The sequence below is a fragment of the Hyperolius riggenbachi genome, chromosome 6 (assembly GCF_040937935.1).
Source record: "Hyperolius riggenbachi isolate aHypRig1 chromosome 6, aHypRig1.pri, whole genome shotgun sequence".
In the NCBI taxonomy this organism is placed as follows: Eukaryota; Metazoa; Chordata; class Amphibia; order Anura; family Hyperoliidae; genus Hyperolius; species Hyperolius riggenbachi.
The window spans coordinates 34,471,571-34,487,229 of NC_090651.1; positions in this window are offsets into that span (position 1 = coordinate 34,471,571).

Below are 15,659 nucleotides of genomic sequence, written 5' to 3' on the forward strand. Positions count from 1 at the left end.
GATAACATCCTGTGTTTATAAATTATCTGCTCTGCCGAGGCTGCCAAGATTCCTGAACTGACACTGTTGAGAGATTAAATTACAGTTGTGGTTAGTCACAGATGAGGGGGAATTAGGCTAAACTCTCTAATTACATACAGGGTGACTTTCTCTGTTTTCCTTCTGTCATGTGTAAGAGTGCAGGTCCACTCTAATTAGCTTTGCAGAAAGTTTTGTGCATTGCTTGACTCTACTACTTGCTGGAAATGCATTTCAAATTCCTGGTTTTTGCTCCTTTAATTCTGTTTCTTGTTGAGATGAGAGTGCGGTATTATCCCCCATCCAATCATAGCCTACAGGGAGGTAGTCCATAAGGAGTAACAGCCAGCCTTTACCACTTCACAGATCACCTGACCTCTCCCACCCCCTCCCTCTGCTGAGAGCCAGCACTGCATCTGCGCTGAGTCTCATCTCCCTGTTTAGTGGGATATTTTCTTTTTAATCATTTAAAAGATCACTATTGCGAAAAATCATAACATTTAAAATACAAGTAAACGCATACAAATAAGAAGTATGTTTCTTCCAGAGTAAAATGAGCCATAACTTACTTTTCTCCTATGTCGCTGTCACTTACAGTAGGGAGTAGAAATCTGACAGGTTTTGGACTAGCCCATCTCCTCATAGGGGGTTCACAGGGATTTCTTTATTTTCAAAATGCACTTATTGAATGGCAATTGCTCCAGCCAATTGCCCAAAAAGGTGTGCAGTGAGAAGGGAAGCCGATCAGCATCATTTTATATATCCTTTTCAGGAGATGTCTTTATAAAGAATAAAAGCCTTGCTTAGAATCCCCCATGAAGAGGTGGACTAGTCCAAAACCAGTCGGTAATGTCAGATTTCTGCTACCTACTGTAAGTGACAGGAATATAGGAGAAAAGTAATGTATGGCTCATTTTCCTCTGGAAGAAACATGCTTCTCATTTTTTTTATGTTTACACGTATTTCAATTTTACAATTTTTTGTGATAGTGTTCCTCTAACTCTTCCTTGCACTTCCTTATAAAATGGATGAATAAAAAGTGGTTAGAATTGTTTAATGTGTGCAAGGTGCTGGGGGTACACAGGGCTTTTATAGGCACACTGCAGAGGGCTTGAGAGGGTGAAATGCTTATTACATGCTGAGCAGGGAGGAGCTAAAGCTTTATTGCTGGCCACAAAGAGTTGATTTCTTTCTGGAGAAGGAAGAGGTGGGTGGGGTTACATATGTTCTATGCTGGAGAAGAAACCCCCACTCTGCTGGTTAAGGGGCCCATACACTGGTCTGTTTCAGCCATCATTCGATTGATCGATTCTATAGAATCGATCAGAAATTGATTCTTTCAAATTTATCGATCGATTTGTGACCGATTTCGATGGATTTGATCTATCTGACAGGATAGAAGATCTAGGTCGATCTGCTGCTAGTAGCGGATCGATGGCCCACAGACTTGCATTGGATCTAATGGTCCAATAATGCATTCAGATCGATTTCCAATAGATTTCATTCTGAAACCTATTGGAAATCTGTTCCTAGTATGAGGCACACATCAGATTCCTGTCAGATTCGACTTTGACAGGCATCTGACAGAAATCTGTCTGATGGGCGAATCTGCTGCAAATCTATAAGTGTATGGCCACCTTTTAGAAGGTCCAAAGGAGCTAACCATGGGGTATTAATATATTTATTGCAAAAGAAAAAGGAGACCATACTGAAATGCAATGCATAAAACTTTGTACTTGGCTGCTTAATACAAACCTGCTATTATATGTATTAAAAAGGGAGGCTGTATTAAAGGGGAACTGAAGTAAGAGGTATTCAGAGGCTGCCATATTTATTTCCTTTTAATCTACACCAGTTGCCTGGCAGCCCTGCTGGTCTATTTCTCTGCAGTAGTATCTGAATAACACCAGAAACAAGCATGCAGCTAGTCTTGTCAGATCTGACTTTAAAGTCTGAAACGCCTGATCTGCTGCATGCTTGTTCAGGGGCTATGGCTAATAGTATTAGAGGCAGAGGATCAGCAGGGCTGCCAGGCAACTGTTATTGCTTTAAGGGAAATAAACATGGCAGCCTCCATATACCTCTCTCTTCAGTTCCCCTTTAAAGCTATGAAGAGAACTGATCACTATTAGGCATGTGTTACAATCTGGATGTCTTCTCTGAATTTGTTCTATGGGTGAAATGGTCCCATCCTAATGGAGATGTTTGTGATGTAGTTTAATTATGACTGTTCTCTAGGGATGGTCAGTGAGATACAAATCATTCCAACTTGATGCAGGATTAAGCAAATTCTGTATGCAAATATATGCGGCTTGAAAATTGACCAATCAGTTTAAGCCCTGGTGGGATTTGATTGGTCCATTTTCAAGCAGCATAAATTTGCATACAAAATTAACATCATTTTGCATCTCATTAACCACCTCTGGTGTTTTCATATTTCATCTATTTATACATATTAGAGGGGCACACTGAGCTGGTTCAACTGCTTTGTTTGATGTAGAAAATTTGCTTGTAATAACCGGAAATCCCCGGTAGTACAGGTAGTTCCTGACTTACGAACGCCCGACTTACGAACAACCTGCCGATACAAACGGCATGGATTCTGTGTTTCCATGGGACCAAGTGAAAAAAAATAAATTCAAATTGGGCTTGTAGTTTTTAAGAAAATAAATTTTAAATAATTCAAAGAAAAAAATGGCTTTTAAACTTGTATAAGCAGGTACAGAGGGCAGAGGTGACACAGAGGGGGGCACTGGAGGCACAGAGGAGGTACAGAGGAGGTACAGGGGACAGAGATGGCACAGTGTTCTGACTTAAGAACAGATTCAGGTTAAGAACGAACCTACAGTTCCTATCTCGTTCGTTAATCGAGGACTACCTGTATTGTGGAGATCAGCTTATGCGAGTAGCAATAGTACATGACCTATAAGGTTTTGTTTTTCATTTGTGCAATGAAACCCAAGCTGATAAATAATTGCAAAAAAAATCCCTGCAAATACTGCATATACTCGAGTATAAGTCTAGAAATTTAGGTCTGATTCACTTTATAAAAGTATAGGGGTCGACTTATACACTGGTCACTGGCAACACTGAGCACACTGAGTAATGTGTGTACTAATGGTGTCATTCCCATTTGCAGCAATGTACCCGGTGGTAAGTGACACTTTGAGGAAAGGAAATGCCAAAAAAACACAGGTCTGAAAGTCCTGGCCACAGAAATTAACGAGGAAAGGGGTAGGGGGGGGGGGGGATACTGGGCTGCATAATAGAGAGTGAATAATTGCAGCCCTTGGGGGTCTGGAGGAGGTATTGGCTGCACTTAGGGGACAGAAGGGGTTAATGGCTCCAATATTGTTCCAGTTATCCTTCACCAACAGGGATCGGCTGATACCAGATAAGTGTGCTTTCTGGTTGCTGGAGACTCAATGCAAAAAATAGGCCCAGCTAATACAGCACTATACCCCATTTTATATACATACCATGCACTCTGTATTAAAACTTAAACTACAGCAGTGTTCTCCCCAGAATTTTTTTCTAGCTGGGTGGCATAAAATAGTAGCCAGCTGGCATGAAAAATTAGCCGGGTAGGGGCGTGATGAGAGAATGCAGGGCCGGCGCTTCTGTGCACAACTTTGCTTACAGCAAGGGAGGAGGCGAGATGATGACAGCCGGGTGCTCACCAAAACTAGCCGGGTGCTGAGCCTGAGGAGAACACTGTACAGTAACTGAAAGTATATTAGCCTTGGGGGAGCTTTGGAACACAGCCGTTAGGCCCAGCAGAGCAGCACAAACAGCCTAAGAAGTTGTCCTTCACCACTGTGAGTACTGCCGGCGATTTGTGCTGGTTGGTGGAGACTGCTGGTTAGCCGAGTTCTGGATCACCAGCAGTAGTTTGAGTGGATATTCAGATGACTGTTAGCTGCGTGTGATTGGTTCTGTACACACTGCAGTATGGGGAATGGGAGGCGCGCTTCATCCGGTAAACGGTGAAGGATGTGAACGATCTTCTGTCCAGCAATACACCTGTGTGTTTTTCACGTTTTCTTTTTATGTCTCTAGCGGTGATAATGCAGTCTGGTGCTGCCGCGTGTCTGCATTGTGCTCGGAAACCTTTTATAAAGGAGCGTGTTTCAAATTAAGTTATTGTTATAATTATCCCGCACTGGGTCAGTTTTACAGAATAAACTACTTTGTAAATAGAGGCACTGGAATAAAACCTACGTTTCATAAGATGCGAGTCCTGTGTTTTGTTTTTTTTGTTTGTTTTTTTACTGTTTTGAACGTGAGAGGGATATGGAAGTAGCCGGGGTTTTTTTGTTTGTTTGTTTGTTTTTAAAGTCCGTTATGTTGAATGTTTGGCTTCAGTAATATGTCTGAATCACACCTGGAAGGAACCCTTTAATGCTGGTCCCAGCTAAAAGCAGAGAGCAGCAAGACAGCCAAACAAGGATGTTTACAGTGAAGTCCGCCTTGCTTTCCACATTTCTTTTGCTTTAAAGTGGACCTGAACTCAGAACTTCCTCTCTGCTCTAAAGGATAAGCAACAGCATAAAAACATTTATTTGCTACAGCTGATATAAATCTGCACTGCTTCTACATCCTGCTTTCATGGAAGCAGACATATTAATTTCCTGTGTTTACAAATTAGCTGCTCTGCCGAGGCAAGGTGATTCCTAACCTAGTAAGAAGAGAGGGTGCAGAGCGGCACACTTGTCCTAGTGATTTTCGGGTGCTTGACCTGGGACGCTAAGCATCATCCCAAATGATATCCAAGAAGTAGAAAGGTTGGTCAGCACACCAGCTTCTCAATAAGCAAAATTTAATGTATCATATGTCAACACTACGGTTAACAATTGTTTCGGGGCCACAGAGGGTCCCCTTCATCAGAACAGTGCAGACTGCACTGTTCTGATGAAGGGGACCCTCTGTAGCCCCGAAACAATTGTGATTCCTAACCTGACAGCTGCGAGATCAAATTACAGCTGTGATTGTTCACAGATGAGGGGGAATTAGACAGGCTAAACTCTCTAAATACATACAGGGTGCATTTCTGTTTTCCTTCTGTCCTGTGCAAAGAGTTCAGGTCCACTTTAGAGCACGGGTGTCAAACTCAATCTCGTAAGGGGCTACAATCAAAAATAGTCTAATTTGTGGGCCAAATTGTTTATTAAAGGGGCACTATGGTGAAAAAATGTAAAATATGTACAAACATATACAAATAAGAAGTACATTTTTCCAGAGTAAAATGAGCCATATATTAATTTTCTCCTATGTTGCTGTCACTTACAATAGATAGTAGAAATCTGACAGAAGCGACAGGTTTTAGACTAGTCCATCTCTTCATGGGGGTATTCTTAGGGATTTATTTTCAAAAGCACTTAGTCAATGGCAGTTGCTCTGTCCAACTGCCAAAAAAACTGTAGCAAGCAGGGAAGCTGACCAGCATCATTGTTTAAATCCTTTTTTAGGGAATATCTTTATAAAGAATAAAAGCCATGCTGAGAATCCCCAATGAAGTCACTCCTGTCACATTTCTACTACTTACTGTAAGTGACAGCAACATAGGAGAAAGGTAATTTATGGCTCATTTTACTCTGGAAAAAACATACTCTGGAAAAAACATACTCCAGAGGTGCCAAGCGTGTATTGGACGTCTAGCCGTGATACTCCGTATGTCTATTGCCTGATGAAGCGGGATTGTGCCCGTGAAACGCGTTGCGAATTGTTTGTGGAGTATTTAATTAAATTGTCTTTTGCTCAAGTGACAATTTCGTGTCCTTTTTGGAGTGACCGGTCCACCACCGCCACCCGAATATTTTAAACTTTTTAGTATACTTTTTATTCTTTTGGCGCCTCTGCACAGCTTACTATCAATATTTCCACAATATTTCCACCCTGGTGGAAGGGTGATATACCCTCTTTTCCTTCTACAGAGAGCGACATCTTAATCCTGAGTGGGGACAGGTCTAATCTCCCCACCTGCCTATACAGTGGTTGCCTATGCGGTAACCCATGTTTGTGAGTATAATACTTACTTGTCAATTATTCTTCTGGTTCCAATACATACTACACCATACCGGGCTCTTGGTTTCTTTGTTTTATACTTATTTGTCATTTTTGCACATATTTTAAATTTAACAATTTTTTGCCGTAGTGCCCCTTTAAGCGTTAAAATTTATTGAACAGTCTCAAACTAAGGCGTCTTTTCCACGAACTGTTGAATTGTGTGCTCAGCAAGCAGTTACCAGGCAGCGACAAGCAGTTACCAGGCAGCAGTGAGCAGTTGTGAGAGTTTGAGAGGCATTTCACTGCCTATCAGCAGTCCGAAAAGAGGCCTAAGTGTCACAACTATAGCTACCATGGGGGGCCTGCTCCTCCTTCTACAGAGTAGCACATTGGAGAAGTTAATAATTTACCTGCGCCAGTGCTGTCTGGTCTCCTCTTTTCCTCCTGACAGCCACATGCTATATGTTGCATAATTGTGGCTTAAAGAGAAACCGTAACCAAGAATTGAACTTCATTCCAGTCAGTAGCCAATACCCCCTTTCCCATCAAAAATCTTTTCCTTTTCTCAAACTGATTATCAGGGGGCTCTGTATGGCTGATATTGTGGTGAAACCCCTCCCACAGTGTGATGTCAGCACCTCACAGCTCTGAGGTCCTGACATCACACTGTGGGAGCCTTGTTGCATTGTGGGAAATAACAGCTGTTTCCAACTGCCAAAAAAGCAAGCAGCATCTCCTTCCACTGACATCACCTGCCAGCAGTAAAAATGTCACCATGTGATAAAAGTTAGAATGTAAATCAGGGAGAGGAAGGATTTTACAATTAGCATACACTGACTAAACCATTTATACCCTGATTATTGTAAAATGAAGCACTTTTTTATTACATTATTTTCTCTGGAGTTCCTCTTTAAGAGGCATGTCATGTGATTGGGAGAAGGTATGGAAGTATAGAGCGTGCAGCTGCTGAGAAGAATGGGAGAGATCTGATGAACCACTGGAGCAGGTAAATATTACACTGCTCCGCTTCTCTGCCATGTGGGGGGAGGGTTTTGGAAGTGTGTGTTAGCAGTAACATGAGGGGGTGTGGAATACAGGAGGGTCCCCATGCTGCTTCCCTGCTGAAACTGACAATGTTTCAACCAGAAACACTGTCACATGGGAAGGCTGTGCTCTGGTGTTCTTTAGGACTCGTTCACACTAGAGGCGTTTTGCACCTTTTCTTAAGCGCTGGCGATTTTTCAAAATCGCCCTAAAAGCTCTTGCACCATTATTTTCTGAGACATTTTGCATCTGAGCGGGTCGTTTCCGATCCACTCAGAAAAGCCAGTGCATGGGCCATTTTTGAGTCGATTTTGCCTTAACTTCCTTGCCGGTTATCCCGAGCTGAGCTCGGGGTAACCCGCGCAGTAGGATTGCTCAGGCCCCGCTGGGCCGATTTTCTCTTTTTTTTGTTATTGCACGCAGCTAGCACTTTGCTAGCTGCGTGCATAACTCGATCGCCGCTGCTTGCTGCCGATTCGCCGATACCCGTCACGCCGTGCCCCCCCAGGACCCCTTGCACAGCCTGGCCAATCAGTGCCAGGCAGTGCTGAGGGGTGGGTCGATCGTCGCGATGGCGACGGGGGAAGCCATGCAGGAAATCCCGTTGCGCAGATCGCCGGAGGCGATCGGAGTGGGCGGGGGGATGCCGCTGCTCAGCGGCTATCATGTAGCTAGCGACAGGCTAGCTACATGATTTTAAAAAAAATTTTTTAAAAGTGCTGCGCTGCCCCCTTGCCGCAATAATTGGAACGGCAAGATGGTTAATGGAAGGTATAGGAAAACCGCAAACGCTCACAAAATTGCTTTGTGCATCAATTGCGTTTGCGTTTTTAAGACATCGGGAAGTGTAAAAACACAATCGCTCGGCAAAACCGCTTAGAAAAGCGGATCACCAAAAAAAAAAAAAAAATCTCAAACGCCTTTGAGTTTGGTTACCTGAAATGATTTGGAATGATCCAAATGTGCTATCTGGCTGCTGGGCCAGCAGCTTGTTCTGCTCTGTGGAGAGAGGAGGGTGGCAGAAAAGTAACCCGCACCTCATTTTGGCAATTTGCCTTAAAGAAAACCTGAACTGAAAATTAAGTCAAAATAACCATACACAAGTCCTACTTACCTCCCGTGTAGTCTACTCCTCAATCTCTTTTTCCTCTCTAGCGTCCTGTTTGTCCACTGTGATCAATAGAATTCTCTGTCCTCCATTTTGAAAATGGCCGTTACCCCATAACAGCTTTCTGGTCAGCACATTGTTAAACTGTAACCTCGCCCACTTGAGCCATAGGGAAACATGGACATTACATGCCTCATTAGTTGTCTTTCAATTATAACTGACAGCAACTGATATATTTCAGTTATGACAAAATGTCGTCAGAATTGGAAGGGGTCGTTGTTAGAAGAAAATGGTGCGCTTCTGAAAGGAACTGATTGCGAGGTAACTGATGGCCAGGTATGTAATGTTCATTTAAAGTTACCTCGTGTGTTTATTTTAAATAATTTTACTCAGTTCAGGTTCCCTTTAAAGCTAATGTAATGGGATATATTTAGTGACCTAAAGGGCTGATTAGCATATTAGCACACAAAAGCAATGCGTTTTGGGAGTAGCTTCTAGCGCTCTTGAAGCAGAACACTTGCAAATGCCTTCTTCTGTAGGCAAAACTGTATTTCAAATAATGGGTAACTCTAGGTGTTTCAAGTCCTACTCCATAGAGCCACATTAATCCATGTCATGCACTAATGAGGATCAACCAATCCGAAACAGTCTGTATGCATGTTGGATTACTGTGGCTCTGTACAAATTAACAAGCTAACACATCATTGCATTCCAGGGGATCTGAAGGTGTGGCTAGCTCACAGGGACAACAATGGATAATTTGCTTAGTTCAGCAGTGATGCATTGTGGGAGACATCTCAGAGCTCACTCCAACCTGAATTATCGCAAATACTTTCTGTTTTAAGAAAGCAAACTTGTTTTTCATAAAATAATAGGTGAAACAGAATTGCAGTTTTGAATCTGGCCACTAGATGGCAGTGTTCTCTATCTGTTCACATTTTATTTCATCCATTAGGTCTGTAAACTAATAATTTCCACTAAACCAGTTATTATTGGTGCATTTGGAATTTTATTTTAATTACCTTTTTTTGACTAGCAACGCATTTTGTCAAACCTGCTGAAAAATTCTTCTTCACACATACTAGTTATGATAAAACTAGTCTCAGTTATCATTTCACTTAAAGTGTAGCGAGAGGTATTTGAAGGCTGCCGTATTTATTACCTTTTAAACAATATCAGTTGCCTGGCAGCCCTTCTGATCTATTTGGCTGCAGTAGTGTCTGAATAACACTAGAAACAAGCATGCAGCTAATCTTGTCTGATCTGACAATGTCAGAAACAGTGATCTCCATATGCTTGTTCGGGGTCTACGGCTAAAAGTGTTAGAGGCAGAGGATCAGCAGGACAGCCAGGCAACTGTTATTGCTTGAAAGGAAATATATATGGTAGCCTCCACCTACCTCTCACTACAGTTGTCCTTTAAATGGCGACCCCACCCAAAAGTGATATATCAGTGGTGGGTGGAGTTACTTGTAAGCTTTTTCTTTGGTTTAGGGGCTGTTGGGTAATACAGATTACACAAAATTTGGAGAATCAATCATATAATTATTGCAGCGAGTTTGCATCAACCTTCTTTTTTTTAGCTGCATTGCTTCAGTTAGGCTAGGGCGGGGGTCCCAGCTAAAGTATCGCAGGGTGGCCCAGTGATTTCTAGTTACGCCCCTGACCAGTGGCGTACCTAGGGAATTAATCAGCCGGTAGTTATTATTTACAGACAACCCCCCCAATAACAACCAATGTTATTGATAAGAGGGTTGACAGGTTGGGGTGCCGACAGAGGCGTAGCTAGGGTTTTCAGCGCCCGGGGACAAAGACTATTAATGCGCCCCCTAAGGTGAAGGGTCGTGACCAAATGTGGGCGTGGTTATGGGTACTCCACATTTGGTCACGCCCCTTCAAATGTACATGGAGGTTAGCAGGCTCACGCTCACCCACCCTCCCTCAGTATGTACCTTCCAGCATGTTCCAAGACAAATTCAGCAATCATGAGCCCCCCACCCCCATCAAGACAAATTCCGCAATCATGAGCAAACATGAGGCCCCCAACAAGACAAATTTAGCAATCCTGAGGCCCCCAACAAGACAAATTCAGCAATCATGAGGCCCCTAACAAGACAAATTCAGCAATCATGAGGCCCCTAACAAGACAAATTCAGCGATCTTGAGGCCCCCAACAAATCATGAGGCCCCCAACAAGACAAATTCAGTAACCATGAGGCCCCCAACAAGACAAATTCAGCAGTCATGAGGCACATAAATAGACAGCATTTCACATAAATAGGCAGAATGTCCCCTTAATATGGTAGACACCTCTCACCTGGCAGCAGTTCCCCAAAATACACTCAATCTGACAGCGATGCTTGCCCAAAAATAGGTAGCCCCAGGTCTATAGGTGTCCCCAGAATAGGTGGCCAGCAGTATAGATGTCCCCAGAACAGGTAGCCAGGGGTAGAGATGTCCACAGAACAGGTAGCCAGGGGTATATGTGCCCAGTATATGTAGGCAGGGGTATGTGTCCCCAGTATATGTAGCCAGAGGTATATGTGCCCAGTATATGTAGCCAGGGGTATAAATGCCCAGTATATGTAGCCAGGGGTATATGTACCCAGTATATGTAGTTAGGGGTATATGTGCCCAGTATATGTAGGCAGGGGTATATGTGCCCAGAGTAGGTAGCCAGGGGTATATGTGCCCAGAGTAGGTAGCCAGGGGTATATGTGCCCAGAGTAGGTAGCCAGGGGTATATGCCCAGTATATGTAGCCAGGGGTATATGTGCCCAGAGTAGGTAGCCAGGGGTATATGTGCCCAGAGTAGGTAGCCAGGGGTATATGTGCCCAGAGTAGGTAGCCAGGGGTATATGCCCAGTATATGTAGGCAGGGGTATATGTGCCAAGAGTAGGTAGCCAGGGGTATATGTGCCCAGAGTAGGTAGCCAGGGGTATATGTGCCCAGAGTAGGTAGCCAGGGGTATATGCCCAGTATATGTAGGCAGGGGTATATGTGCCCAGAGTAGGTAGCCAGGGGTATATGTGCCCAGAGTAGGTAGCCAGGGGTATATGTGCCCAGAGTAGGTAGCCAGGGGTATATGTGCCCAGAGTAGGTAGCCAGGGGTATATGTGCCCAGAGTAGGTAGCCAGGGGTATATGTGCCCAGAGTAGGTAGCCAGGGGTATATGCCCAGTATATGTAGGCAGGGGTATATGTGCCCAGAGTAGGTAGCCAGGGGTATATGTGCCCAGAGTAGGTAGCCAGGGGTATATGCCCAGTATATGTAGGCAGGGGTATATATGCCCAGAGTAGGTAGCCAGGGGTATATGTGCCCAGAGTAGGTAGCCAGGGGTATATGTGCCCAGAGTAGGTAGCCAGGGGTATATGTGCCCAGAGTAGGTAGCCAGGGGTATATGTGCCCAGAGTAGGTAGCCAGGGGTATATGCCCAGTATATGTAGGCAGGGGTATATGTGCCCAGAGTAGGTAGCCAGGGGTATATGCCCAGTATATGTAGGCAGGGGTATATATGCCCAGAGTAGGTAGCCAGGGGTATATGTGCCCAGAGTAGGTAGCCAGGGGTATATGTGCCCAGAGTAGGTAGCCAGGGGTATATGCCCAGTATATGTAGGCAGGGGTATATATGCCCAGAGTAGGTAGCCAGGGGTATATGTGCCCAGAGTAGGTAGCCAGGGGTATATGTGCCCAGAGTAGGTAGCCAGGGGTATATGTGCCCAGAGTAGGTAGCCAGGGGTATATGCCCAGTATATGTAGACAGGGGTATATGTGCCCAGAGTAGGTAGCCAGGGGTATATGTGCCCAGAGTAGGTAGCCAGGGATATATGTCCAGTATATGTAGGCAGGGGTATATGTGCCCAGAGTAGGTAGCCAGGGGTATATGTGCCCAGAGTAGGTAGCCAGGGGTATATGTGCCCAGAGTAGGTAGCCAGGGGTATATGTGCCCAGAGTAGGTAGCCAGGGGTATATGTGCCCAGAGTAGGTAGCCAGGGGTATATGTGCCCAGAGTAGGTAGCCAGGGGTATATGCCCAGTATATGTAGGCAGGGGTATATGTGCCCAGAGTAGGTAGCCAGGGGTATATGTGCCCAGAGTAGGTAGCCAGGGGTATATGCCCAGTATATGTAGGCAGGGGTATATATGCCCAGAGTAGGTAGCCAGGGGTATATGTGCCCAGAGTAGGTAGCCAGGGGTATATGTGCCCAGAGTAGGTAGCCAGGGGTATATGTGCCCAGAGTAGGTAGCCAGGGGTATATGTGCCCAGAGTAGGTAGCCAGGGGTATATGCCCAGTATATGTAGGCAGGGGTATATGTGCCCAGAGTAGGTAGCCAGGGGTATATGCCCAGTATATGTAGGCAGGGGTATATATGCCCAGAGTAGGTAGCCAGGGGTATATGTGCCCAGAGTAGGTAGCCAGGGGTATATGTGCCCAGAGTAGGTAGCCAGGGGTATATGCCCAGTATATGTAGGCAGGGGTATATATGCCCAGAGTAGGTAGCCAGGGGTATATGTGCCCAGAGTAGGTAGCCAGGGGTATATGTGCCCAGAGTAGGTAGCCAGGGGTATATGTGCCCAGAGTAGGTAGCCAGGGGTATATGCCCAGTATATGTAGACAGGGGTATATGTGCCCAGAGTAGGTAGCCAGGGGTATATGTGCCCAGAGTAGGTAGCCAGGGATATATGTCCAGTATATGTAGCCAGGGGTATATGTGCCCAGAGTAGGTAGCCAGGTCAGGTGTCCCCCTCCCCAGCAGGAGGGGAGCAGTGCAGAGAAGAGCTGCTCTCCCTTCCTCGCTGTCCCCTCCAATGTCCGGGTGGCTCAGGCTGGCAGCGGCGGGCGGAACTTACCTCCGTCTCGTCGCAGCGCCGGATGGATCTGCCACTACTCTGGTCTGGTCCAGACCAGAGCAGCGGCTGCGCACTCGAACTTCCGGCCGGCGCTGGAGCGAGACGGAGGTGAGTTCCGCCCGCCGCTGCCAGGCCAGCCACCCGGACATTGGAGGGGACAGCGAGGGAGAGAGAGAGCACCTAAGGTGAGGGAAGGAGGGGGGATATGGCCCCCCTTCCCCACCGTCCGCACAGCTCTCCCTCTTCTCTGCGCTGCTCCCCTCCCCTCCGCCGCAAAAAAAAAAACCCTGCAGCTCAGCCAGGCTGAGGGCGCCCTCGGGGACCAGGCGCCCCGGGGCACTTGTCCTTCCCCGACCCCCCCTAGCTCCGCGCCTGGGTGCCGAGCGTGTTGTTGCAAACTTTAGGGGATTTTGGTGGAAAAGAAGTAATCAGCATGTAGACTGAGCTAACGGTTATGAAACTCTCTACTCTATACAGTGCTGCAGAAGATGTAAGTGAACAATAATAATATGGTAGCATATTAGACTATGACTATGGTACGATTGGATTGTGAGCTCCTCTGAGGACAGTCACAAAAGGGGGACATACAAAAGAGGGGGATGCATAGGAGGAGGGGGGATAAGGAGGGAGTTGAACAAGACAGAAAGCCTGGTGGGAGAGGAGAAATGGCAGGAAGACCTCTCACCAGGGCCCATATGCAATTCACTTTTTCACCTGACTTTTCTCCTAGGTGATATTTTTAAAGTTGTCGATAAAATGCCTTTTTAAGCCACCAGAAAGCAAGAAAATATTTAAAATAATTTTGATAGTCCTATTTAACCGACTTTTTAGTACTTTTTTAGTTGAAAAGTGCTGAAAAGTTATTTTAAATCGAAGTTGAAAAATTATCTCCTGGGAGAAAAGTCAGGTGAAAAAGTGAATTGCATATGGCCCCAGGACTCCAAACATTACCAGTGCTGTTAAAAGGGACATGCTGTTAAAATAAGCCACTAAAATCTGAAAAGAGGAAAGGGTCATGGGGAAGACAACATAGTGGGAGGGGGAGCTGGGAAATTAGATAAGATTACCAGCAATCAAGCTAATCTAAAGGTGCATACACACATTAGACCATAGTCTTTGGAAAATGAAAGATCACAGACCAATCTTACCACCCTTCATGTAGTATGAGAGCCATACCTACACAGTCTTTTCTATGGAGCTGAACTCCCCATCAGACAGAAATCTTTGCAAGATGCTGCACACACAGATGCTGTACAGACACAAAAGATCAGTATCTGCAAAAGATCTGTTCCTGCCAAAAATCCATTCCTGCAAATTGCAATGATAGTCTATGAGATCTGCAGATCATCATACACACATGATTTAACTGACATTCATCTGCAGATCAGATCCACCAGGATGGATTTTCAGATCTGCGGATGATTGCTTGATCTGCAGATGAATGTCAGTTAAATCATGTGTGTATGATGATCTGCAGATCTCATAGACCAGGGGTCTCAAACTCGCGGCCCGCGGGCCATTTGCGGCCCTCGATACAATATTTTGTGGCCCTCGCCGGCAAAAGCTTCCTTATAGTTTGCTTCAGTGTTCCCAAGTAATCCACCGCATCCCCGCCGCTAAATGAGGGCTGCAGAGCCCCCAAATCGCCTAGGGGGCAATCCGCCGGCATTTCCTGGAAGGGGCAGAGCTTTCAGCTTCAGCTCTGCTCCTCCTGACGTCAATCGCCGCACGGATCGCCGCCTCTCTCCGCCCCTCTCTGTGAAGGAAGAGTGAGACGGGCGGGTAGAGGCAGAGATGCGCCGCGATTGTGAAATTCCTTATGCGGCCCAGCCTCATCCTGACTTTGCCTCCTGTGGCCCCCCAGGTAAATTGAGCTTGAGACCCCTGTCATAGACTATCATTGCAATTTGCAAGAATGGATTTTTGGCAGGAACAGATCTTTTGCAGATACTGATCTTTTGTGTCTGTACAGCATCTGTGTGTGCAGCATCTTGCAAAGATTTTTTTCTGAGTTCAGCTCCATAGAAAAGACTGTGTGGAGTATGGCTCTCATACTACATGAAGGGTGGTAAGATTGGTCTGTGATCTTTCATTTTCCAAAGACTATAGTCTGATGTGTGTATGAGCCTTAAGTTTCTTGGAGCTTGCTTCTCTGCTCACTACATACCCTCTTTCCCTGAAATTAAGACATCCCCTGAAAGTAAGCCCTAGTAGGAATTTTGAGCATACTCGAAATATAAGCCCTACCCTGAAAGTAAGCCCTAGTGGCAGTAAGGGGGAAAATTATGGAAACTTTTGTTATTACTGGAGCCCATAATCTTGCGGGCAAGTAGACACCGGACACAGGAAGACGGGATAGAGGAGGACACAGGTACAGAGGGGACACTAAGGCAGGGAACACACTTGTGTTTCAGTTCTCTGCGCGCGTTTTTTCTGCATACTTTTTCCGCACACCAAGTATGTTTCCATGCAGGTAAACGCGCACATTTTTTCACAGCAGCTGATGTAATTGATAGAGAAAACTGACAAAATGTGCAACAACATATTAAGCCTGAACTAGCCCATTGATTAACATCAGTTCTCAGTTTTTCTGTGCAGAAAACGCACACGAAAACGGTCAAGTGTGTTCCC